Here is a 25,202-nt window from a genome sequence, read left to right as displayed (position 1 = left end):
CCGTCCCCTAACCCTAACCCTAGCCCGAACCCTAACCCTAACCCTTCCCCGAAGCCTGACCCTCACCCGTCCCCTAATCCTAACCCGTACGCTGACACTAACCCGCGCCCTCACACGTCCGCTCCCCCTAAAGCGTTGTCGTACCCTCACCTGGACCCTAAACCGTCCCCGTCCCCTAACCCTAACCCTAGCCCGAACCCTAACCCTAAACCTTCCCCGAAGCCTAACCCTTACCCGTCCCCTAATCCTAACCCGTAGGCTGACACTAACCCACGCCCTCACACGTCCGCTCCCCCTAAAGCGTTGTCGTACCCTCACCTGGACCCTAAACCGTCCCCGTCCCCTAACCCTAACCCTAGCCCGAACCCTAAGCCTAACCCTTCCCCGAAGCCTGACCCTCACCCGTCCCCTCATCCTACCCCGTACGCTGACACTAACCCGCGCCCTCACACGTCCGCTCCCCCTAAAGCGTTGTAGTACCCTCACCTGGACCCTAAACCGTCCCCGTCCCCTAACCCTAACCCTAGCCCGAACCCTAACCCTAACCCTTCCCCGAAGCCTGACCCTCACCCGTCCCCTAATCCTAACCCGTACGCTGACACTAACCCGCGCCCTCACACGTCCGCTCCCCCTCAAGCGTTGTCGTACCCTGACCTGGACCCTAAACCGTCCCCGTCCCCTAACCCTAACCCTAGCCCGAACCCTAACCCTAACCCTTCCCCGAAGCCTGACCCTCACCCGTCCCCTAATCCTAACCCGTACGCTGACACTAACCCGCGCCCTCACAGGTCCGCTCCCCCTAAAGCGTTGTCGTACCCTCACCTGGACCCTAAACCGTCCCCGTCCCCTAACCCTAACCCTAGCCCGAACCCTAACCCTAACCCTTCCCCGAAGCCTGACCCTCACCCGTCCCCTAATCCTAACCCGTACGCTGACACTAACCCGCGCCCTCACACGTCCGCTCCCCCTAAAGCGTTGTCGTACCCTCACCTGGACCCTAAACCGTCCCCGTCCCCTAACCCTAACCCTAGCCCGAACCCTAACCCTAAACCTTCCCCGAAGCCTGACCCTTACCCGTCCCCTAATCCTAACCCGTAGGCTGACACTAACCCACGCCCTCACACGTCCGCTCCCCCTAAAGCGTTGTCGTACCCTCACCTGGACCCTAAACCGTCCCCGTCCCCTAACCCTAACCCTAGCCCGAACCCTAAGCCTAACCCTTCCCCGAAGCCCGACCCTCACCCGTCCCCTCATCCTAACCCGTACGCTGACACTAACCCGCGCCCTCACACGTCCGCTCCCCCTAAAGCGTTGTAGTACCCTCACCTGGACCCTAAACCGTCCCCGTCCCCTAACCCTAACCCTAGCCCGAACCCTAACCCTAACCCTTCCCCGAAGCCTGACCCTCACCCGTCCCCTAATCCTAACCCGTACGCTGACACTAACCCACGCCCTCACACGTCCGCTCCCCCTCAAGCGTTGTCGTACCTGACCTGGACCCTAAACCGTCCCCGTCCCCTAACCCTAACCCTAGCCCGAACCCTAAGCCTAACCCTTCCCCGAAGACTGACCCTCACCCGTCCCCTAATCCTAACCCGTACGCTGACACTAACCCGCGCCCTCACACGTCCGCTCCCCCTAAAGCGTTGTCGTACCCTCACCTGGACCCTAAACCGTCCCCGTCCCCTAACCCTAACCCTAGCCCGAACCCTAACCCTAACCCTTCCCCGAAGCCTGACCCTCACCCGTCCCCTAATCCTAACCCGTACGCTGACACTAACCCGCGCCCTCACACGTCCGCTCCCCCTAAAGCGTTGTCGTACCCTCACCTGGACCCTAAACCGTCCCCGTCCCCTAACCCTAACCCTAGCCCGAACCCTAACCCTAAACCTTCCCCGAAGCCTAACCCTTACCCGTCCCCTAATCCTAACCCGTAGGCTGACACTAACCCACGCCCTCACACGTCCGCTCCCCCTAAAGCGTTGTCGTACCCTCACCTGGACCCTAAACCGTCCCCGTCCCCTAACCCTAACCCTAGCCCGAACCCTAAGCCTAACCCTTCCCCGAAGCCCGACCCTCACCCGTCCCCTCATCCTACCCCGTACGCTGACACTAACCCGCGCCCTCACACGTCCGCTCCCCCTAAAGCGTTGTAGTACCCTCACCTGGACCCTAAACCGTCCCCGTCCCCTAACCCTAACCCTAGCCCGAACCCTAACCCTAACCCTTCCCCGAAGCCTGACCCTCACCCGTCCCCTAATCCTAACCCGTACGCTGACACTAACCCACGCCCTCACACGTCCGCTCCCCCTCAAGCGTTGTCGTACCTGACCTGGACCCTAAACCGTCCCCGTCCCCTAACCCTAACCCTAGCCCGAACCCTAAGCCTAACCCTTCCCCGAAGACTGACCCTCACCCGTCCCCTAATCCTAACCCGTACGCTGACACTAACCCGCGCCCTCACACGTCCGCTCCCCCTAAAGCGTTGTCGTACCCTCACCTGGACCCTAAACCGTCCCCGTCCCCTAACCCTAACCCTAGCCCGAACCCTAACCCTAACCCTTCCCCGAAGCCTGACCCTCACCCGTCCCCTAATCCTAACCCGTACGCTGACACTAACCCGCGCCCTCACACGTCCGCTCCCCCTAAAGCGTTGTCGTACCCTCACCTGGACCCTAAACCGTCCCCGTCCCCTAACCCTAACCCTAGCCCGAACCCTAACCCTAAACCTTCCCCGAAGCCTAACCCTTACCCGTCCCCTAATCCTAACCCGTAGGCTGACACTAACCCACGCCCTCACACGTCCGCTCCCCCTAAAGCGTTGTCGTACCCTCACCTGGACCCTAAACCGTCCCCGTCCCCTAACCCTAACCCTAGCCCGAACCCTAAGCCTAACCCTTCCCCGAAGCCTGACCCTCACCCGTCCCCTCATCCTACCCCGTACGCTGACACTAACCCGCGCCCTCACACGTCCGCTCCCCCTAAAGCGTTGTAGTACCCTCACCTGGACCCTAAACCGTCCCCGTCCCCTAACCCTAACCCTAGCCCGAACCCTAACCCTAACCCTTCCCCGAAGCCTGACCCTCACCCGTCCCCTAATCCTAACCCGTACGCTGACACTAACCCGCGCCCTCACACGTCCGCTCCCCCTCAAGCGTTGTCGTACCCTGACCTGGACCCTAAACCGTCCCCGTCCCCTAACCCTAACCCTAGCCCGAACCCTAACCCTAACCCTTCCCCGAAGCCTGACCCTCACCCGTCCCCTAATCCTAACCCGTACGCTGACACTAACCCGCGCCCTCACACATCCGCTCCCCCTAAAGCGTTGTCCTACCCTCACCTGGACCCTAAACCGTCCCCGTCCCCTAACCCTAACCCTAGCCCGAACCCTAACCCTAACCCTTCCCCGAAGCCTGACCCTCACCCGTCCCCTAATCCTAAACCTTACGCTGACACTAACCCGCGCCCTCACACGTCCGCTCCCCCTAAAGCGTTGTCGTACCCTCACCTGGACCCTAAACCGTCCCCGTCCCCTAACCCTAACCCTAGCCCGAACCCAAACCCTAACCCTTCCCCGAAGCCTGACCCTCACACGTCCCCAAATCGTAAGCCGTACGCTGACACTAACCCGCGCCCTCACACGTCCGCTCCCCCTAAAGCGTTGTCCTACCCTCACCTGGACCGTAACCCGTCCCCGTCCCCTAACCCTAACCCTAGCCCGAACCCTAACCCTAACCCTTCCCCGAAGCCTGACCCTCACCCGTCCCCTAATCCTAACCCGTACGCTGACACTAACCCGCGCCCTCACACGTCCGCTCCCCCTAAAGCGTTGTCGTACCCTCACCTGGACCCTAAACCGTCCCCGTCCCCTAACCCTAACCCTAGCCCGAACCCTAACCCTAACCCTTCCCCGAAGCCTGACCCTCACCCGTCCCCTAATCCTAACCCGTACGCTGACACTAACCCGCGCCCTCACACGTCCGCTCCCCCTAAAGCGTTGTCGTACCCTCACCTGGACCCTATACCGTCCCCGTCCCCTAACCCTAACCCTAGCCCGAACCCTAAGCCTAACCCTTCCCCGAAGCCTGACCCTCACCCGTCCCCTAATCCTAACCCGTACGCTGACACTAACCCGCGCCCTCACACGTCCGCTCCCCCTAAAGCGTTGTCCTCCCCTCACCTGGACCCTAAACCGTCCCCGTCCCCTAACCCTAACCCTAGCCCGAACCCTAAGCCTAACCCTTCCCCGAAGCCTGACCCTCACCCGTCCCCTAATCCTAACCCGTACGCTGACACTAACCTGCACCCTCACACGTCCGCTCCCCCTAAAGCGTAGTCGTACCCTCACCTGGACCCTAAACCGTCCCCGTCCCCTAACCCTAACCCTAGCCCGAACCCTAACCCTAACCCTTCCCCGAACCCTGACCCTCACCCGTCCCCTAATCCTAACCCGTACGCTGACACTAACCCGCGCCCTCACACGTCCACTCCCCCTAAAGCGTTGTCGTACCCTCACCTGGACCCTAAACCGTCCCCGTCCCCTAACCCTAACCCTAGCCCGAACCCTAACCCTAACCCTTCCCCGAAGCCTGACCCTCACCCGTCCCCTAATCCTAACCCGTACGCTGACACTAACCCACGCCCTCACACGTCCGCTCCCCCTAAAGCGTTGTCGTACCCTCACCTGGACCCTAACCCGTCCCCGTCCCCTAACCCTAACCCTAGCCAGAACCCTAACCCTAACACTTCCCCGAAGCCTGACCCTCACCCGTCCCCTATTCCTAACCCGTACGCTGACACTAACCCACGCCCTCACACGTCCGCTCCCCCTAAAGCGTTGTCGTACCCTCACCTGGACCCTAAACCGTCCCCGTCCCCTAACCCTAACCCTAGCCCGAACCCTAACCCTAACACTTCCCCGAAGCCTGACACTCACCCGTCCCCTAATCCTAACCCGTACGCTGACACTAACCCGCGCCCTCACACGTCCGCTCCCCCTAAAGCGTTGTCGTACCCTCACCTGGACCCTAAACCGTCCCCGTCCCCTAACCCTAACCCTAGCCCGAACCCTAACCCTAACCCTTCCCCGAAGCCTGACACTCACCCGTCCCCTAATTCTAACCCGTACGCTGACACTAACCCGCGCCCTCACACGTCCGCTCCCCCTAAAGCGTTGTCGTACCCTCACCTGGACCATAACCCGTCCCCGTCCCCTAACCCTAACCCTAGCCCGAAACCTAACCCTAACCCTTCCCCGAAGCCTGACCCTTACACGTCCCCTAATCCTAACCGGTACGCTGACACTAACCCGCGCCCTCACTCGTCCGCTCCCCCTAAAGCGTTGTCGTACCCTCACCTGTACCCTAAACCGTCCCCGTCCCCTAACCCTAACCCTAGCCCGAACCCTAACCCTATCCCTTCCCCGAAGCCTGACCCTCACCCGTCCCCTAATCCTAACCGGTACGCTGACACTAACCCGCGCCCTCACACGTCCGCTCCCCCTAAAGCGTTGTCGTACCCTCACCTGGACCCTAAACCGTCCCCGTCCCCTAACCCTAACCCTAGCCCGAACCCTAACCCTATCCCTTCCCCGAAGCCTGACCCTCACCCGTCCCCTAATCCTAACCCGTACGCTGACACTAACCCGCGCCCTCACACGTCCGCTCCCCCTAAAGCGTTGTCGTACCCTCACCTGGACCCTAAACCGTCCCCGTCCCCTAACCCTAACCCTAGCCCGAACCCTAACCCTAACCCTTCCCCGAAGCCTGACCCTCACCCGTCCCCTAATCCTAACCCGTACGCTGACACTAACCCGCGCCCTCACACGTCCGCTCCCCCTAAAGCGTTGTCGTACCCTCACCTGGACCATAACCCGTCCCCGTCCCCTAACCCTAACCCTAGCCCGAAACCTAACCCTAACCCTTCCCCGAAGCTTGACCCTCACCCGTCCCCTAATCCTAACCGGTACGCTGACACTAACCCGCGCCCTCACACGTCCGCTCCCCCTAAAGCGTTGTCGTACCCTCACCTGGACCCTAAACCGTCCCCGTCCCCTAACCCTAACCCTAGCCCGAACCCTAACCCTATCCCTTCCCCGAAGCCTGACCCTCACCCGTCCCCTAATCCTAACCCGTACGCTGACACTAACCCGCGCCCTCACACGTCCGCTCCCCCTAAAGCGTTGTCGTACCCTCACCTGGACCCTAAACCGTCCCCGTCCCCTAACCCTAACCCTAGCCCGAACCCTAACCCTAAACCTTCCCCGAAGCCTGACCCTCACCCGTCCCCTAATCCTAACCCGTACGCTGACACTAACCCGCGCCCTCACACGTCCGCTCCCCCTAAAGCGTTGTCGTACCCTCACCTGGACCCTAAACCGTCCCCGTCCCCTAACCCTAACCCTAGCCCGAACCCTAACCCTAACCCTTCCCCGAAGCCTGACCCTCACCCGTCCCCTAATCCTAACCCGTATGCTGACACTAACCCGCGCCCTCACACGTCCGCTCCCCCTAAAGCGTTGTCGTACCCTCACCTGGACCCTAAACCGTCCCCGTCCCCTAACCCTAACCCTAGCCCGAACCCTAACCCTAACCCTTCCCCGAAGCCTGACCCTCACCCGTCCCCTCATCCTAACCCGTACGCTGACACTAACCCGCGCCCTCACACGTCCGCTCCCCCTAAAGCGTTGTCGTACCCTCACCTGGACCCTAAACCGTCCCCGTCCCCTAACCCTAACCCTAGCCCGAACCCTAACCCTAACCCTTCCCCGAAGCCTGACCCTCACCCGTCCACTCATCCTAAGCCGTACGCTGACACTAAGCCGCGCCCTCACACGTCCGCTCCCCCTAAAGCGTTGTCGTACCCTCACCTGGACCCTAAACCGTCCCCGTCCCCTAACCCTAACCCTAGCCCTAACCCTAACCCTATCCCTTCCCCGAAGCCTGACCCTCACCCGTCCCCTAATCCTAACCCGTACGCTGACACTAACCCGCGCCCTCACACGTCCGCTCCCCCTAAAGCGTTGTCGTACCCTCACCTGGACCTTAAACCGTCCCCGTCCCCTAACCCTAACCCTAGCCCGAACCCTAACCCTAACCCTTCCCCGAAGCCTGACCCTCACCCGTCCCCTAATTCTAACCCGTACGCTGACACTAACCCGCGCCCTCACACGTCCGCTCCCCCTAAAGCGTTGTCGTACCCTCACCTGGACCATAACCCGTCCCCGTCCCCTAACCCTAACCCTAGCCCGAAACCTAACCCTAACCCTTCCCCGAAGCCTGACCCTCACCCGTCCCCTAATCCTAACCGGTACGCTGACACTAACCCGCGCCCTCACTCGTCCGCTCCCCTTAAAGCGTTGTCGTACCCTCACCTGGACCCTAAACCGTCCCCGTCCCCTAACCCTAACCCTAGCCCGAACCCTAACCCTATCCCTTCCCCGAAGCCTGACCCTCACCCGTCCCCTAATCCTAACCGGTACGCTGACACTAACCCGCGCCCTCACACGTCCGCTCCCCCTAAAGCGTTGTCGTACCCTCACCTGGACCCTAAACCGTCCCCGTCCCCTAACCCTAACCCTAGCCCGAACCCTAACCCTAACCCTTCCCCGAAGCCTGACCCTCACCCGTCCCCTAATCCTAACCCGTACGCTGACACTAACCCGCGCCCTCACAGGTCCGCTCCCCCTAAAGCGTTGTCGTACCCTCACCTGGACCCTAAACCGTCCCCGTCCCCTAACCCTAACCCTAGCCCGAACCCTAACCCTAACCCTTCCCCGAAGCCTGACCCTCACCCGTCCCCTAATCCTAACCCGTACGCTGACACTAACCCGCGCCCTCACACGTCCGCTCCCCCTAAAGCGTTGTCGTACCCTCACCTGGACCATAACCCGTCCCCGTCCCCAAACCCTAACCCTAGCCCGAAACCTAACCCTAACCGTTCCCCGAAGCTTGACCCTCACCCGTCCCCTAATCCTAACCGGTACGCTGACACTAACCCGCACCCTCACACGTCCGCTCCCCCTAAAGCGTTGTCGTACCCTCACCTGGACCCTAAACCGTCCCCGTCCCCTAACCCTAACCCTAGCCCGAACCCTAACCCTATCCCTTCCCCGAAGCCTGACCCTCACCCGTCCCCTAATCCTAACCCGTACGCTGACACTAACCCGCGCCCTCACACGTCCGCTCCCCCTAAAGCGTTGTCGTACCCTCACCTGGACCCTAAACCGTCCCCGTCCCCTAACCCTAACCCTAGCCCGAACCCTAACCCTAACCCTTCCCCGAAGCCTGACCCTCACCCGTCCCCTAATCCTAACCCGTACGCTGACACTAACCCGCGCCCTCACACGTCCGCTCCCCCTAAAGCGTTGTCGTACCCTCACCTGGACCCTAAACCGTCCCCGTCCCCTAACCCTAACCCTAGCCCGAACCCTAACCCTAACCCTTCCCCGAAGCCTGACCCTCACCCGTCCCCTAATCCTAACCCGTACGCTGACACTAACACGCGCCCTCACACGTCCGCTCCCCCTAAAGCGTTGTCGTACCCTCACCTGGACCCTAAACCGTCCCCGTCCCCTAACCCTAACCCTAGCCCGAACCCTAACCCTAACCCTTCCCCGAAGCCTGACCCTCACCCGTCCCCTCATCCTAACCCGTACGCTGACACTAACCCGCGCCCTCACACGTCCGCTCCCCCTAAAGCGTTGTCGTACCCTCACCTGGACCCTAAACCGTCCCCGTCCCCTAACCCTAACCCTAGCCCGAACCCTAACCCTAACCCTTCCCCGAAGCTTGACCCTCACCCGTCCCCTCATCCTAAGCCGTACGCTGACACTAAGCCGCGCCCTCACACGTCCGCTCCCCCTAAAGCGTTGTCGTACCCTCACCTGTACCCTAAACCGTCCCCGTCCCCTAACCCTAACCCTAGCCCTAACCCTAACCCTAACCCTTCCCCGAAGCCTGACCCTCACCCGTCCCCTCATCCTAACCCGTACGCTGACACTAACCCGCGCCCTCACACGTCCGCTCCCCCTAAAGCGTTGTCGTACCCTCACCTGGACCCTAAACCGTCCCCGTCCCCTAACCCTAACCCTAGCCCGAACCCTATCCCTAACCCTTCCCCGAAGCCTGACACTCACCCGTCCCCTAATCCTAACCCGTACGCTGACACTAACCCACGCCCTCACACGTCCGCTCCCCCTAAAGCGTTGTCGTACACTCACCAGGACCCTAAACCGTCCCCGTCCCCTAACCCTAACCCTAGCCCGAACCCTAACCCTAACCCTTCCCCGAAGCCTGACCCTCACCCGTCCCCTAATCCTAACCCGTACGCTGACACTAACCCGCGCCCTCACACGTCCGCTCCCCCTAAAGCGTTGTCGTACCCTCACCTGGACCCTAAACCGTCCCCGTCCCCTAACCCTAACCCTAGCCCGAACCCTAACCCTAACCCTTCCCCGAAGCCTGACCCTCACCCGTCCCCTAATCCTAACCCGTACGCTGACACTAACCCGCGCCCTCACACGTCCGCTCCCCCTAAAGCGTTGTCGTACCCTCACCTGGACCCTAAACTGTCCCCGTCCCCTAACCCTAACCCTAGCCCGAACCCTAAGCCTAACCCTTCCCGAAGCCTGACCCTCACCCGTCCCCTAATCCTAACCCGTACGCTGACACTAACCCGCGCCCTCACACGTCCGCTCCCCCTAAAGCGTTGTCGTACCCTCACCTGGACCCTAAACCGTCCCCGTCCCCTAACCCTAACCCTAGCCCGAACCCTAACCCTAACCCTTCCCCGAAGCCTGACCCTCACCCGTCCCCTAATCCTAACCCATACGCTGACACTAACCCGCGCCCTCACACGTCTGCTCCCCCTAAAGCGTTGTTGTACCCTCACCTGCACCCTAAACCGTCCCCGTCCCCTAACCCTAACCCTAGCCCGAACCCTAACCCTAACCCTTCCCCGAAGCCTGACCCTCACCCGTCCCCTCATCCTAACCCGTACGCTGACACTAACCCGCGCCCTCACACGTCCGCTCCCCCTAAAGCGTTGTCGTACCCTCACCTGGACCGTAAACCGTCCCCGTCCCCTAACCCTAACCCTAGCCCGAACCCTAACCCTAACCCTTCCCCGAAGCCTGACCCTCACCCGTCCCCTCATCCTAAGCCGTACGCTGACACTAACCCGCGCCCTCACACGTCCGCTCCCCCTAAAGCGTTGTCGTACCCTCACCTGGACCCTAAACCGTCCCCGTCCCCTAACCCTAACCCTAGCCCGAACCCTAACCCTATCCCTTCCCCGAAGCCTGACCCTCACCCGTCCCCTAATCCTAACCCGTACGCTGACACTAACCCGCGCCCTCACACGTCCGCTCCCCCTAAAGCGTTGTCGTACCCTCACCTGGACCCTAAACCGTCCCCGTCCCCTAACCCTAACCCTAGCCCGAACCCTAACCCTATCCCTTCCCCGAAGCCTGACCCTCACCCGTCCCCTAATCCTAACCCGTACGCTGACACTAACCCGCGCCCTCACACGTCCGCTCCCCCTAAAGCGTTGTCGTACCCTCACCTGGACCCTAAACCGTCCCCGTCCCCTAACCCTAACCCTAGCCCGAACTCTAACCCTAACCCTTCCCCGAAGCCTGACCCTCACCCGTCCCCTAATCCTAACCCGTACGCTGACACTAACCCGCGCCCTCACACGTCCGCTCCCCCTAAAGCGTTGTCGTACCCTCACCTGGACCCTAAACCGTCCCCGTCCCCTAACCCTAACCCTAGCCCGAACCCTAACCCTAACCCTTCCCCGAAGCCTGACCCTCACCCGTCCCCTAATCCTAACCCGTACGCTGACACTAACACGCGCCCTCACACGTCCGCTCCCCCTAAAGCGTTGTCGTACCCTCACCTGGACCCTAAACCGTCCCCGTCCCCTAACCCTAACCCTAGCCCGAACCCTAACCCTAACCCTTCCCCGAAGCCTGACCCTCACCCATCCCCTCATCCTAACCCGTACGCTGACACTAACCCGCGCCCTCACACGTCCGCTCCCCCTAAAGCGTTGTCGTACCCTCACCTGGACCCTAAACCGTCCCCGTCCCCTAACCCTAACCCTAGCCCGAACCCTAACCCTAACCCTTCCCCGAAGCCTGACCCTCACACGTCCCCTCATCCTAAGCCGTACGCTGACACTAAGCCGCGCCCTCACACGTCCGCTCCCCCTAAAGCGTTGTCGTACCCTCACCTGGACCCTAAACCGTCCCCGTCCCCTAACCCTAACCCTAGCCCTAACCCTAACCCTATCCCTTCCCCGAAGCCTGACCCTCACCCGTCCCCTAATCCTAACCCTTACGCTGACACTAACCCGCGCCCTCACACGTCCGCTCCCCCTAAAGCGTTGTCGTACCCTCACCTGGACCCTAAACCGTCCCCGTCCCCTAACCCTAACCCTAGCCCGAACCCTATCCCTAACCCTTCCCCGAAGCCTGACCCTCACCCGTCCCCTAATCCTAACCCGTACGCTGACACTAACCCGCGCCCTCACACGTCCGCTCCCCCTAAAGCGTTGTCGTACCCTCACCAGGACCCTAAACCGTCCCCGTCCCGTAACCCTAACCCTAGCCCGAACCCTAACCCTAACCCTTCCCCGAAGCCTGACCCTCACCCGTCCCCTAATCCTAACCCGTACGCTGACACTAACCCGCGCCCTCACACGTCCGCTCCCCCTAAAGCGTTGTCGTACCCTCACCTGGACCCTAAACCGTCCCCGTCCCCTAACCCTAACCCTAGCCCGAACCCTAACCCTAACCCTTCCCCGAAGCCTGACCCTCACCCGTCCCCTAATCCTAACCCGTACGCTGACACTAACCCGCGCCCTCACACGTCCGCTCCCCCTAAAGCGTTGTCGTACCCTCACCTGGACCCTAAACTGTCCCCGTCCCCTAACCCTAACCCTAGCCCGAACCCTAAGCCTAACCCTTCCCCGAAGCCTGACCCTCACCCGTCCCCTAATCCTAACCCGTACGCTGACACTAACCCGCGCCCTCACACGTCCGCTCCCCCTAAAGCGTTGTCGTACCCTCACCTGGACCGTAAACCGTCCCCGTCCCCTAACCCTAACCCTAGCCCGAACCCTAACCCTAACCCTTCCCCGAAGCCTGACCCTCACCCGTCCCCTCATCCTAAGCCGTACGCTGACACTAACCCGCGCCCTCACACGTCCGCTCCCCCTAAAGCGTTGTCGTACCCTCACCTGGACCCTAAACCGTCCCCGTCCCCTAACCCTAACCCTAGCCCTAACCCTAACCCTATCCCTTCCCCGAAGCCTGACCCTCACCCGTCCCCTAATCCTAACCCGTACGCTGACACTAACCCGCGCCCTCACACGTCCACTCCCCCTAAAGCGTTGTCGTACCCTCACCTGGACCCTAAACCGTCCCCGTCCCCTAACCCTAACCCTAGCCCGAACCCTAAGCCTAACCCTTCCCCGAAGCCTGACCCTCACCCGTCCCCTAATCCTAACCCGTACGCTGACACTAACCCGCGCCCTCACACGTCCGTTCCCCCTAAAGCGTTGTCGTACCCTCACCAGGACCCTAAACCGTCCCCGTCCCCTAACCCTAACCCTAGCCCGAACCCTAACCCTAACCCTTCCCCGAAGCCTGACCCTCACCCGTCCCCTAATCCTAACCCGTACGCTGACACTAACCCGCGCCCTCACACATCCGCTCCCCCTAAAGCGTTGTCGTACCCTCACCTGGACCCTAAACCGTCCCCGTCCCCTAACCCTAACCCTAGCCCGAACCCTAACCCTAACCCTTCCCCGAAGCCTGACCCTCACCCGTCCCCTAATCCTAACCCGTACGCTGACACTAACCCGCGCCCTCACACGTCCGCTCCCCCTAAAGCGTTGTCGTACCCTCACCTGGACCCTAAACTGTCCCCGTCCCCTAACCCTAACCCTAGCCCGAACCCTAAGCCTAACCCTTCCCCGAAGCCTGACCCTCACCCGTCCCCTAATCCTAACCCGTACGCTGACACTAACCCGCGCCCTCACACGTCCGCTTCCCCTAAAGCGTTGTCGTACCCTCACCTGGACCCTAAACCGTCCCCGTCCCCTAACCCTAACCCTAGCCCGAACCCTAAGCCTAACCCTTCCCCGAAGCCTGACTCTCACCCGTCCCCTAATCCTAACCCGTACGCTGACACTAACCCGCGCCCTCACACGTCCGCTCCCCCTAAAGCGTTGTCCTACCCTCACCTGGACCCTAAACCGTCCCCGTCCCCTAACCCTAACCCTAGGCCGAACCCTAACCCTAACCCTTCCCCGAAGCCTGACCCTCACCCGTCCCTTAATCCTAACCCGTACGCTGACACTAACCCGCGCCCTCACACGTCCGCTCCCCCTAAAGCGTTGTCCTACCCTCACCTGGACCCTAAACCGTCCCCGTCCCCTAACCCTAACCCTAGCCCGAAACCTAACCCTAACCCTTCCCCGAAGCCTGACCCTCACCCGTCCCCTAATCCTAACCCGTACGCTGACACTAACCCGCGCCCTCACACGTCCGCTCCCCCTAAAGCGTTGTCCTACACTCACCTGGACCCAAAACCGTCCCCGTCCCCTAACCCTAACCCTAGCCCGAACCCTAACCCTAACCCTTCCCCGAAGCCTGACCCTCACCCGTCCCCTAATCCTAACCCGTACGCTGACACTAACCCGCGCCCTCACACGTCCGCTCCCCCTAAAGCGTTGTCGTACCCTCACCTGGACCATAACCCGTCCCCGTCCCCTAACCCTAACCCTAGCCCGAAACCTAACCCTAACCCTTCCCCGAAGCCTGACCCTCACCCGTCCCCTAATCCTAACCGGTACGCTGACACTAACCCGCGCCCTCACACGTCCGCTCCCCCTAAAGCGTTGTCGTACCCTCACCTGGACCCTAAACCGTCCCCGTCCCCTAACCCTAACCCTAGCCCGAACCCTAACCCTATCCCTTCCCCGAAGCCTGACCCTCACCCGTCCCCTAATCCTAACCCGTACGCTGACACTAACCCGCGCCCTCACACGTCCGCTCCCCCTAAAGCGTTGTCGTACCCTCACCTGGACCCTAAACCGTCCCCGTCCCCTATCCCTAACCCTAGCCCGAACCCTAACCCTAACCCTTCCCCGAAGCCTGACCCTCACCCGTCCCCTAATCCTAACCCGTACGCTGACACTAACCCGCGCCCTCACACGTCCGCTCCCCCTAAAGCGTTGTCGTACCCTCACCTGGACCCTAAACCGTCCCCGTCCCCTAACCCTAACCCTAGCCCGAACCCTAACCCTAACCCTTCCGCGAAGCCTGACCCTCACCCGTCCCCTAATCCTAACCCGTACGCTGACACTAACCCGCGCCCTCACACGTCCGCTCCCCCTAAAGCGTTGTCGTACCCTCACCTAGACCCTAAACCGTCCCCTTCCCGTAACCCTAACCCTAGCCCGAACCCTAACTCTAACCCTTCCCCGAAGCCTGACCCTCACCCGTCCCCTCATCCTAACCCGTACGGTGACACTAACCCACGCCCTCACACGTCCGCTCCCCCTAAAGCGTTGTCGTACCCTCACCTGGACCCTAACCCGTCCCCGTCCCCTAACCCTAACCCTAGCCCGAACCCTAACCCTAACCCTTCCCCGAAGCCTGACCCTCACCCGTCCCCTCATCCTAAGCCGTACGCTGACACTAACCCACGCCCTCACACGTCCGCTCCCCCTAAAGCGTTGTCGTACCCTCACCTGGACCCTAAACCGTCCCCGTCCCCGAACCCTAACCCTAGCCCGAACCCTATCCCTAACCCTTCCCCGAAGCCTGACCCTCACCCGTCCCCTAATCCTAACCCGTACGCTGACACTAACCCGCGCCCTCACACGTCCGCTCCCCCTAAAGCGTTGTCGTACCCTCACCAGGACCCTAAACCGTCCCCGTCCCCTAACCCTAACCCTAGCCCGAACCCTAACCCTAACCCTTCCCCGAAGCCTGACCCTCACCCGTCCCCTAATCCTAACCCATACGCTGACACTAACCCGCGCCCTCACACGTCCGCTCCCCCTAAAGCGTTGTCGTACCCTCACCTGGACCCTAAACCGTCCCCGTCCCCTAACCCTAACCCTAGCCCGAACCCTAAGCCTAACCCTTCCCCGAAGCCTGACCCTCACCCGTCCCCTAATCCTAACCCGTACGCTGACACTAACCCGTGCCCTCACACGTCCGCTCCCCCTAAAGCGTTGTCGTACCCTCACCTGGACCCTAAACCGTCCCCGTCCCCTAAACCTAACCCTAGCCCGAACCCTAAGCCTAACCCTTCCCCGAAGCCTGACCCTCACCCGTCCCCTAATACTAACCCGTACGCTGACACTAACCCGCGCCCTCACACGTCCGCTCCCCCTAAAGCGTTGTCGTACCCTCACCTGGACCCTAAACCGTCCCCGTCCCCTAACCCTAACCCTAGGCCGAACCCTAACCCTAACCCTTCCCCGAAGCCTGACACTCACCCGTCCCTTAATCCTAACCCGTACGCTGACACTAACCCGCGCCCTCACACGTCCGCTCCCCCTAAAGCGTTGTCCTACCCTCACCTGGACCCTAAACCGTCCCCGTCCCCTAAACCTAACCCTAGCCCGAACCCTAACCCTAACCCTTCCCCGAAGCCTGACCCTCACCCGTCCCCTAATCGTAAGCCGTACGCTGACACTAACCCGCGCCCTCACACGTCCGCTCCCCCTAAAGCGTTGTCCTACCCTCACCTGGACCGTAACCCGTCCCCGTCCCCTAACCCTAACCCTAGCCCGAACCCTAACCCTAACCCTTCCCCGAAGCCTGACCCTCACCCGTCCCCTAATCCTAACCCGTACGCTGACACTAACCCGCGCCCTCACACGTCCGCTGCCCCTAAAGCGTTGTCGTACCCTCACCTGGACCCTAACACGTCCCCGTCCCCTAACCCTAACCCTAGCCCGAACCCTAACCCTAACCCTTCCCCAAAGCCTGACCCTCACCCGTCCCCTATTCCTAACCCGTACGCTGACACTAACCCACGCCCTCACACGTCCGCTCCCCCTAAAGCGTTGTCGTACCCTCACCTGGACCCTAAACCGTCCCCGTCCCCTAACCCTAACCCTAGCCCGAACCCTAACCCTAACCCTTCCCCGAAGCCTGACACTCACCCGTCCCCTAATCCTAACCCGTACGCTGACACTAACCCGCGCCCTCACACGTCCGCTCCCCCTAAAGCGTTGTCGTACCCTCACCTGGACCCTAAACCGTCCCCGTCCCCTAACCCTAACCCTAGCCCGAACCCTAACCCTAACCCTTCCCCGAAGCCTGACCCTCACCCGTCCCCTAATCCTAACCCGTACGCTGACACTAACCCGCGCCCTCACACGTCCGCTCCCCCTAAAGCGTTGTCGTACCCTCACCTGGACCATAACCCGTCCCCGTCCTCTAACCCTAACCCTAGCCCGAAACCTAACCCTAACCCTTCCCCGAAGCCTGACCCTCACCCGTCCCCTAATCCTAACCGGTACGCTGACACTAACCCGCGCCCTCACACGTCCGCTCCCCCTAAAGCGTTGTCGTACCCTCACCTGGACCCTAAACCATCCCCGTCCCCATCCCCTAACCCTAGCCCGAACCCTAAGCCTAACCCTTCCCCGAAGCCTGACCCTCACCCGTCCCCTAATCCTAACCCGTACGCTGACACTAACCCGCGCCCTCACACGTCCGCTCCCCCTAAAGCGTTGTCGTACCCTCACCTGGACCCTAAACCGTCCCCGTCCCCTAACCCTAACCCTAGCCCGAACCCTAACCCTAACCCTTCCCCGAAGCCTTACCCTCACCCGTCCCCTAATCCAAACCCGTACGCTGACACTAACCCGCGCCCTCACACGTCCGCTCCCCCTAAAGCGTTGTCGTACCCTCACCTGGACCCTAAACCGTCCCCGTCCCCTAACCCTAACCCTAGCCCGAACCCTAACCCTAACCCTTCCCCGAAGCCTGACCCTCACCCGTCCCCTCATCCTAACCCGTACGCTGACACTAACCCGCGCCCTCACACGTCCGCTCCCCCTAAAGCGTTGTCGTACCCTCACCTGGACCCTAAACCGTCCCCGTCCCCTAACCTTAACCCTAGCCCGAACCCTAACCCTAACCCTTCCCCGAAGCCTGACCCTCACCCGTCCCCTCATCCTAAGCCGTACGCTGACACTAACCCGCGCCCTCACACGTCCGCTCCCCCTAAAGCATTGTCGTACCCTCACCTGGACCCTAAACCGTCCCCGTCCGCTAACCCTAACCCTAGCCCTAACCCTAACCCTATCCCTTCCCCGAAGCCTGACCCTCACCCGTCCCCTAATCCTAACCCGTACGCTGACACTAACCCGCGCCCTCACACGTCCGCTCCCCCTAAAGCGTTGTCGTACCCTCACCTGGACCCTAAACCGTCCCCGTCCCCTAACCCTAACCCTAGCCCGAACCCTATCCCTAACCCTTCCCCGAAGCCTGACCCTCGACCGTACCCTAATCCTAACCCGTACGCTGACACTAACCCGCGCCCTCACACGTCCGCTCCCCCTAAAGCGTTGTCGTACCCTCACCAGGACCCTAAACCGTCCCCGTCCCCTAACCCTAACCCTAGCCCGAACCCTAACCCTAACCCTTCCCCGAAGCCTGACACTCACCCGTCCCCTAATACTAACCCGTACGCTGACACTAACCCGCGCCCTCACACGTCCGCTCCCCCTAAAGCGTTGTCGTACCCTCACCTGGACCCTAAACCGTCCCCGTCCCCTAACCCTAACCCTAGCCCGAACCCTAACCCTAACCCTTCCCCGAAGCCTGACCCTCACCCGTCCCCTAATCCTAACCCGTACGCTGACACTAACCCGCGCCCTCACACGTCCGCTCCCCCTAAAGCGTTGTCGTACCCTCACCTGGACCCTAAACCGTCCCCGTCCCCTAACCCTAACTCTAGCCCGAACCCTAAGCCTAACCCTTCCCCGAAGCCTGACCCTCACCCGTCCCCTAATCCTAACCCGTACGCTGACACTAACCCGCGCCCTCACACGTCCGCTCCCCCTAAAGTGTTGTCGTACCCTCACCTGGACCCTAAACCGTCCCCGTCCCCTAACCCTAACCCTAGGCCGAACCCTAACCCTAACCCTTCCCCGAAGCCTGACCCTCACCCGTCCCTTAATCCTAACTCGTACGCTGACACTAACCCGCGCCCTCACACGTCCGCTCCCCCTAAAGCGTTGTCCTACCCTCACCTGGACCCTAAACCGTCCCCGTCCCCTAAACCTAACCCTAGCCCGAAACCTAACCCTAACCCTTCCCCGAAGCCTGACCCTCACCCGTCCCCTAATCCTAACCCGTACGCTGACACTAACCCGCGCCCTCACACGTCCGCTCCCCCTAAAGCGTTGTCGTACCCTCACCTGGACCCTAAACCGTCCCCGTCCCCTAACCCTAACCCTAGTCCGAACCCTAACCCTATCCCTTCCCCGAAGCCTGACCCTCACCCGTCCCCTAATCCTAACCCGTACGCTGACACTAACCCGCGCCCTCACACGTCCGCTCCCCCTAAAGCGTTGTCGTACCCTCACCTGGACCCTAAACCGTCCCCGTCCCCTAACCCTAACCCTAGCCCGAACCCTAACCCTAACCCTTCCCCGAAGCCTGACCCTCACCCGTCCCCTAATCCTAACCCGTACGCTGACACTAACCCGCGCCCTCACACGTCCGCTCCCCTTAAAGCGTTGTCGTACCCTCACCAGGACCCTAAACCGTCCCCGTCCCCTAACCCTAACCCTAGCCCGAACCCTAACCCTAACCCTTCCCCGAAGCCTGACCCTCACCCGTCCCCTAATCCTAACCCGTACGCTGACACTTACCCGCGCACTCACACGTCCGCTCCCCCTAAAGCGTTGTCGTACCCTCACCTGGACCCTAACCCGTCCCCGTCCCCTAACCCTAACCCTAGCCCGAACCCTAACCCTAACCCTTCCCCGAAGCCTGACCCTCACCCGTCCCCTATTCCTAACCCGTACGCTGACACTAACCCGCGCCCTCACACGTCCGCTCCCCCTAAAGCGTTGTCGTACCCTCACCTGCACCCTAACCCGTCCCCGTCCCCTAACCCTAACCCTAGCCCGAACCCTAACCCTAACCCTTCCCCGAAGCCTGACCCTCACCCGTCCCCTAATCCTAACCCGTACGCTGACACTAACCCGCGCCCTCACACGTCCGCTCCCCCTAAAGCGTTGTCGTACCCTCACCTGGACCCTAAACCGTCCCCGTCCCCTAACCCTAACCCTAGCCCGAACCCTAACCCTAACCCTTCCCCGAAGCCTGACCCTCACCCGTCCCCTAATCCTAACCCGTACGCTGACACTAACCCGCGCCCTCACACGTCCGCTCCCCCTAAAACGTTGTCGTACCCTCACCTGGACCCTAAACCGTCCCCGTCCCCTAACCCTAACCCTAGCCCGAACCCTAAGCCTAACCCTTCCCCGAAGCCTGACCCTCACCCGTCCCCTATTCCTAACCCGTACGCTGACACTAACCCGCGCCCTCACACGTCCGCTCCCCCTAAAGCGTTGTCGTACCCTCACCTGGACCCTAAACCGTCCCCGTCCCCTAACCCTAACCCTAGCCTGAACCCTATCCCTATCCCTTCCCCGAAGCCTGACCCTCACCCGTCCCCTAATCCTAACCCGTACGCTGACACTAACCCGCGCCCTCACACGTCCGCTCCCCCTAAAGCGTTGTCGTACCCTCACCTGGACCCTAAACCGTCCCCGTCCCCTAACCCTAACCCTAGCCCGAACCCTAACCCTAACCCTTCCCCGAAGCCTGACCCTCACCCGTCCCCTCATCCTAACCCGTACGCTGACACTAACCCGCGCCCTCACACGTCCGCTCCCCCTAAAGCGTTGTCGTACCCTCACCTGGACCCTAAACCGTCCCCGTCCCCTAACCCTAACCCTAGCCCGAACCCTAAGCCTAACCCTTCCCCGAAGCCTGAACCTCACCCGTCCCCTAATCCTAAGCCGTACGCTGACACTAACCCGCGCCCTCACACGTCCGCTCCCCCTAAAGCGTTGTCGTACCCTCACCTGGACCCTAAACCGTCCCCGTCCCCTAACCCTAACCCTAGCCCGAACCCTAAGCCTAACCCTTCCCCGAAGCCTGACCCTCACCCGTCCCCTAATCCTAACCCGTACGCTGACACTAACCCGCGCCCTCACACGTCCGCTCCCCCTAACGCGTTGTCGTACCCTCACCTGGACCCTAACCCGTCCCCGTCCCCTAACCCTAACCCTAGCCCGAACCCTAACCCTAACCCTTCCCCGAAGCCTGACCCTCACCCGTCCCCTATTCCTAACCCGTACGCTGACACTAACCCGCGCCCTCACACGTCCGCTCCCCCTAAAGCATTGTCGTACCCTCACCTGGACCCTAACCCGTCCCCGTCCCCTAACCCTAACCCTAGCCCGAACCCTAACCCTAACCCTTCCCCGAAGCCTGACCCTCACCCGTCCCCTAATCCTAACCCGTACGCTAACACTAACCCGCGCCCTCACACGTCCGCTCCCCCTAAAGCGTTGTCGTACCCTCACCTGGACCCTAAACCGTCCCCTAACCCTAACCCTAACCCTAGCCCGAACCCTAACCCTAACCCTTCCCCGAAGCCTGACCCTCACCCGTCCCCTAATCCTAACCCGTACGCTGACACTAACCCGCGCCCTCACACGTCCGCTCCCCCTAAAACGTTGTCGTACCCTCACCTGGACCCTAAACCGTCCCCGTCCCCTAACCCTAACCCTAGCCCGAACCCTAACCCTAACCCTTCCCCGAAGCCTGACCCTCACCCGTCCCCTATTCCTAACCCGTACGCTGACACTAACCCGCGCCCTCACACGTCCGCTCCCCCTAAAGCGTTGTCGTACCCTCACCTGGACCCTAAACCGTCCCAGTCCCCTAACCCTAACCCTAGCCCGAACCCTAACCCTATCACTTCCCCGAAGCCTGACACTCACCCGTCCCCTAATCCTAACCCGTACGCTGACACTAACCCGCGCCCTCACACGTCCGCTCCCCCTAAAGCGTTGTCGTACCCTCACCTGGACCCTAAACCGTCCCCGTCCCCTAACTCTAACCCTAGCCCGAACCCTAAGCCTAACCCTTCCCCGAAGCCTGAACCTCACCCGTCCCCTAATCCTAAGCCGTACGCTGACACTAACCCGCGCCCTCACACGTCCCCTCCCCCTAAAGCGTTGTCGTACCCTCACCTGGACCCTAAACCGTCCCCGTCCCCTAACCCTAACCCTAGCCCGAACCCTAACCCTAACCCTTCCCCGAAGCCTGACACTCACCCGTCCCCTAATCCTAACCCGTACGCTGACACTAACCCGCGCCCTCACACGTCCGCTCCCCCTAAAGCGTTGTCGTACCCTCACCTGGACCCTAAACCGTCCCCGTCCCCTAACCCTAACCCTAGCCCGAACCCTAACCCTAACCCTTCCCCGAAGCCTGACCCTCACCCGTCCCCTCATCCTAACCCGTACGCTGACACTAACCCGCGCCCTCACACGTCCGCTCCCCCTAAAGCGTTGTCGTACCCTCACCTGGACCCTAAACCGTCCCCGTCCCCTAACCCTAACCCTAGCCCGAACCCTAAGCCTAACCCTTCCCCGAAGCCTGACCCTCACCCGTCCCCTAATCCTAACCGGTACGCTGACACTAACCCGCGCCCTCACACGTCCGCTCCCCCTAAAGCGTTGTCGTACCCTCACCTGGACCCTAAACCGTCCCCGTCCCCGTCCCCTAACCCTAGCCCGAACCCTAACCCTAACCCTTCCCCGAAGCCTGACCCTCACCCGTCCCCTATTCCTAACCCGTACGCTGACACTAACCCGCGCCCTCACACGTCCGCTCCCCCTAAAGCGTTGTCGTACCCTCACCTGGACCCTAAACCGTCCCCGTCCCCTAACCCTAACCCTAGCCCGAACCCTAACCCTAACCCTTCCCCGAAGCCTGACCCTCACCCGTCCCCTAATCCTAACCCGTACGCTGACACTAACCCGCGCCCTCACACGTCCGCTCCCCCTAAAGCGTTGTCGTACCCTCACCTGGACCCTAAACCGTCCCCGTCCCCTAACCCTAACCCTAGCCCGAACCCTAACCCTAACCCTTCCCCGAAGCCTGACCCTCACCCGTCCCCTAATCCTAACCCGTACGCTGACACTAACCCGCGCCCTCACACGTCCGCTCCCCCTAAAGCGTTGTCGTACCCTCACCTGGACCCTAAACCGTCCCCATCCCCTAACCCTAACCCTAGCCCGAACCCTAAGCCTAACCCTTCCCCGAAGCCTGACCCTCACCCGTCCCCTAATCCTAACCCGTACGCTGACACTAACCCGCACCCTCACACGTCCGCTCCCCCTAAAGCGTTGTCGTACCCTCACCTGGACCCTAAACCATCCCCGTCCCCTAACCCTAACCCTAGCCCGAAACCTAACCCTAACCCTTCCCCGAAGCCTGACCCTCACCCGTCCCCTAATCCTAACCCGTACGCTGACACTAACCCGCGCCCTCACACGTCCGCTCCCCCTAAAGCGTTGACGTACCCTCACCTGGACCCTAACCCGTCCCCGTCCCCTAACCCTAACCCTAGCCCGAACCCTAACCCTAACCCTTCCCCGAAGCCTGACCCTCACCCGTCCCCTATTCCTAACCCGTACGCTGACACTAACCCACGCCCTCAAACGTCCGCTCCCCCTAAAGCGTTGTCGTACCCTCACCTGGACCCTAAACCTTCCCCGTCCCCTAACCCTAACCCTAGCCCGAACCCTAACCCTAACCCTTCCCCGAAGCCTGACCCTCACCCGTCCCCTAATCCTAACCCGTACGCTGACACTAACCCGTGCCCTCACACGTCCACTCCCCCTAAAGCGTTGTCGTACCCTCACCTGGACCCTAAACCGTCCCCGTCCCCTAACCCTAACCCTAGCCCGAACCCTATCCCTAACCCTTCCCCGAAGCCTGACCCTCGACCGTACCCTAATCCTAACCCGTACGCTGACACTAACCCGCGCCCTCACACGTCCGCTCCCCCTAAAGCGTTGTCGTACCCTCACCAGGACCCTAAACCGTCCCCGTCCCCTAACCCTAACCCTAGCCCGAACCCTAACCCTAACCCTTCCCCGAAGCCTGACACTCACCCGTCCCCTAATACTAACCCGTACGCTGACACTAACCCGCGCCCTCACACGTCCGCTCCCCCTAAAGCGTTGTCGTACCCTCACCTGGACCCTAAACCGTCCCCGTCCCCTAACCCTAACCCTAGCCCGAACCCTAACCCTAACCCTTCCCCGAAGCCTGACCCTCACCCGTCCCCTAATCCTAACCCGTACGCTGACACTAACCCGCGCCCTCACACGTCCGCTCCCCCTAAAGCGTTGTCGTACCCTCACCTGGACCCTAAACCGTCCCCGTCCCCTAACCCTAACTCTAGCCCGAACCCTAAGCCTAACCCTTCCCCGAAGCCTGACCCTCACCCGTCCCCTAATCCTAACCCGTACGCTGACACTAACCCGCGCCCTCACACGTCCGCTCCCCCTAAAGCGTTGTCGTACCCTCACCTGGACCCTAAACCGTCCCCGTCCCCTAACCCTAACCCTAGCCCGAACCCTAAGCCTAACCCTTCCCCGAAGCCTGACTCTCACCCGTCCCCTAATCCTAACCAGTACGCTGACACTAACCCGCGCCCTCACACGTCCGCTCCCCCTAAAGCGTTGTCGTACCCTCACCTGGACCCTAAACCGTCCCCGTCCCCTAACCCTAACCCTAGGCCGAACCCTAACCCTAACCCTTCCCCGAAGCCTGACCCTCACCCGTCCCTTAATCCTAACTCGTACGCTGACACTAACCCGCGCCCTCACACGTCCGCTCCCCCTAAAGCGTTGTCCTACCCTCACCTGGACCCTAAACCGTCCCCGTCCCCTAACCCTAACCCTAGCCCGAACCCTAACCCTAACCCTTCCCCGAAGCCTGACCCTCACCCGTCCCCTAATCGTAAGCCGTACGCTGACACTAAACCGCGCCCTCACACGTCCGCTCCCCCTAAAGCGTTGTCCTACCCTCACCTGGACCGTAACCCGTCCCCGTCCCCTAACCCTAACCCTAGCCCGAACCCTAACCCTAACACTTCCCCGAAGCCTGACCCTCACCCGTCCCCTAATCCTAACCCGTACACTGACACTAACCCGCGCCCTCACACGTCCGCTGCCCCTAAAGCGTTGTCGTACCCTCACCTGGACCCTAACCCGTCCCCGTCCCCTATCCCTAACCCTAGCCCGAACCCTAACCCTAACCCTTCCCCGAAGCCTGACCCTCACCCGTCCCCTATTCCTAACCCGTACGCTGACACTAACCCACGCCCTCACACGTCCGCTCCCCCTAAAGCGTTGTCGTACCCTCACCTGGACCCTAAACCTTCCCCGTCCCCTAACCCTAACCCTAGCCCGAACCCTAACCCTAACCCTTCCCCGAAGCCTGACACTCACCCGTCCCCTAATCCTAACCCGTACGCTGACACTAACCCGTGCCCTCACACGTCCGCTCCCCCTAAAGCGTTCTCGTACCCTCACCTGGACCCTAAACCGTCCCCGTCCCCTAACCCTAACCCTAGCCCGAACCCTAACCCTAACCCTTCCCCGAAGCCTGACCCTCACCCGTCCCCTAATCCTAACCCGTACGCTGACACTAACCCGCGCCCTCACACGTCCGCTCCCCCTAAAGCGTTGTCGTACCCTCACCTGGACCATAACCCGTCCCCGTCCCCTAACCCTAACCCTAGCCCGAAACCTAACCCTAACCCTTCCCCGAAGCCTGACCCTCACCCGTCCCCTAATCCTAACCGGTACGCTGACACTAACCCGCGCCCTCACACGTCCGCTCCCCCTAAAGCGTTGTCGTACCCTCACCTGGACCCTAACCCGTCCCCGTCCCCTAACCCTAACCCTAGCCCGAACCCTAACCCTATCCCTTCCCCGAAGCCTGACCCTCACCCGTCCCCTAATCCTAACCCGTACGCTGACACTAACCCGCGCCCTCACACGTCCGCTCCCCCTAAAGCGTTGTCGTACCCTCACCTGGACCCTAAACCGTCCCCGTC

This window comes from Pseudorca crassidens, chromosome X (genome assembly GCF_039906515.1).
Source record: "Pseudorca crassidens isolate mPseCra1 chromosome X, mPseCra1.hap1, whole genome shotgun sequence".
NCBI classification, from domain to species: domain Eukaryota; kingdom Metazoa; phylum Chordata; class Mammalia; order Artiodactyla; family Delphinidae; genus Pseudorca; species Pseudorca crassidens.
This window is presented reverse-complemented; position numbering follows the sequence as displayed.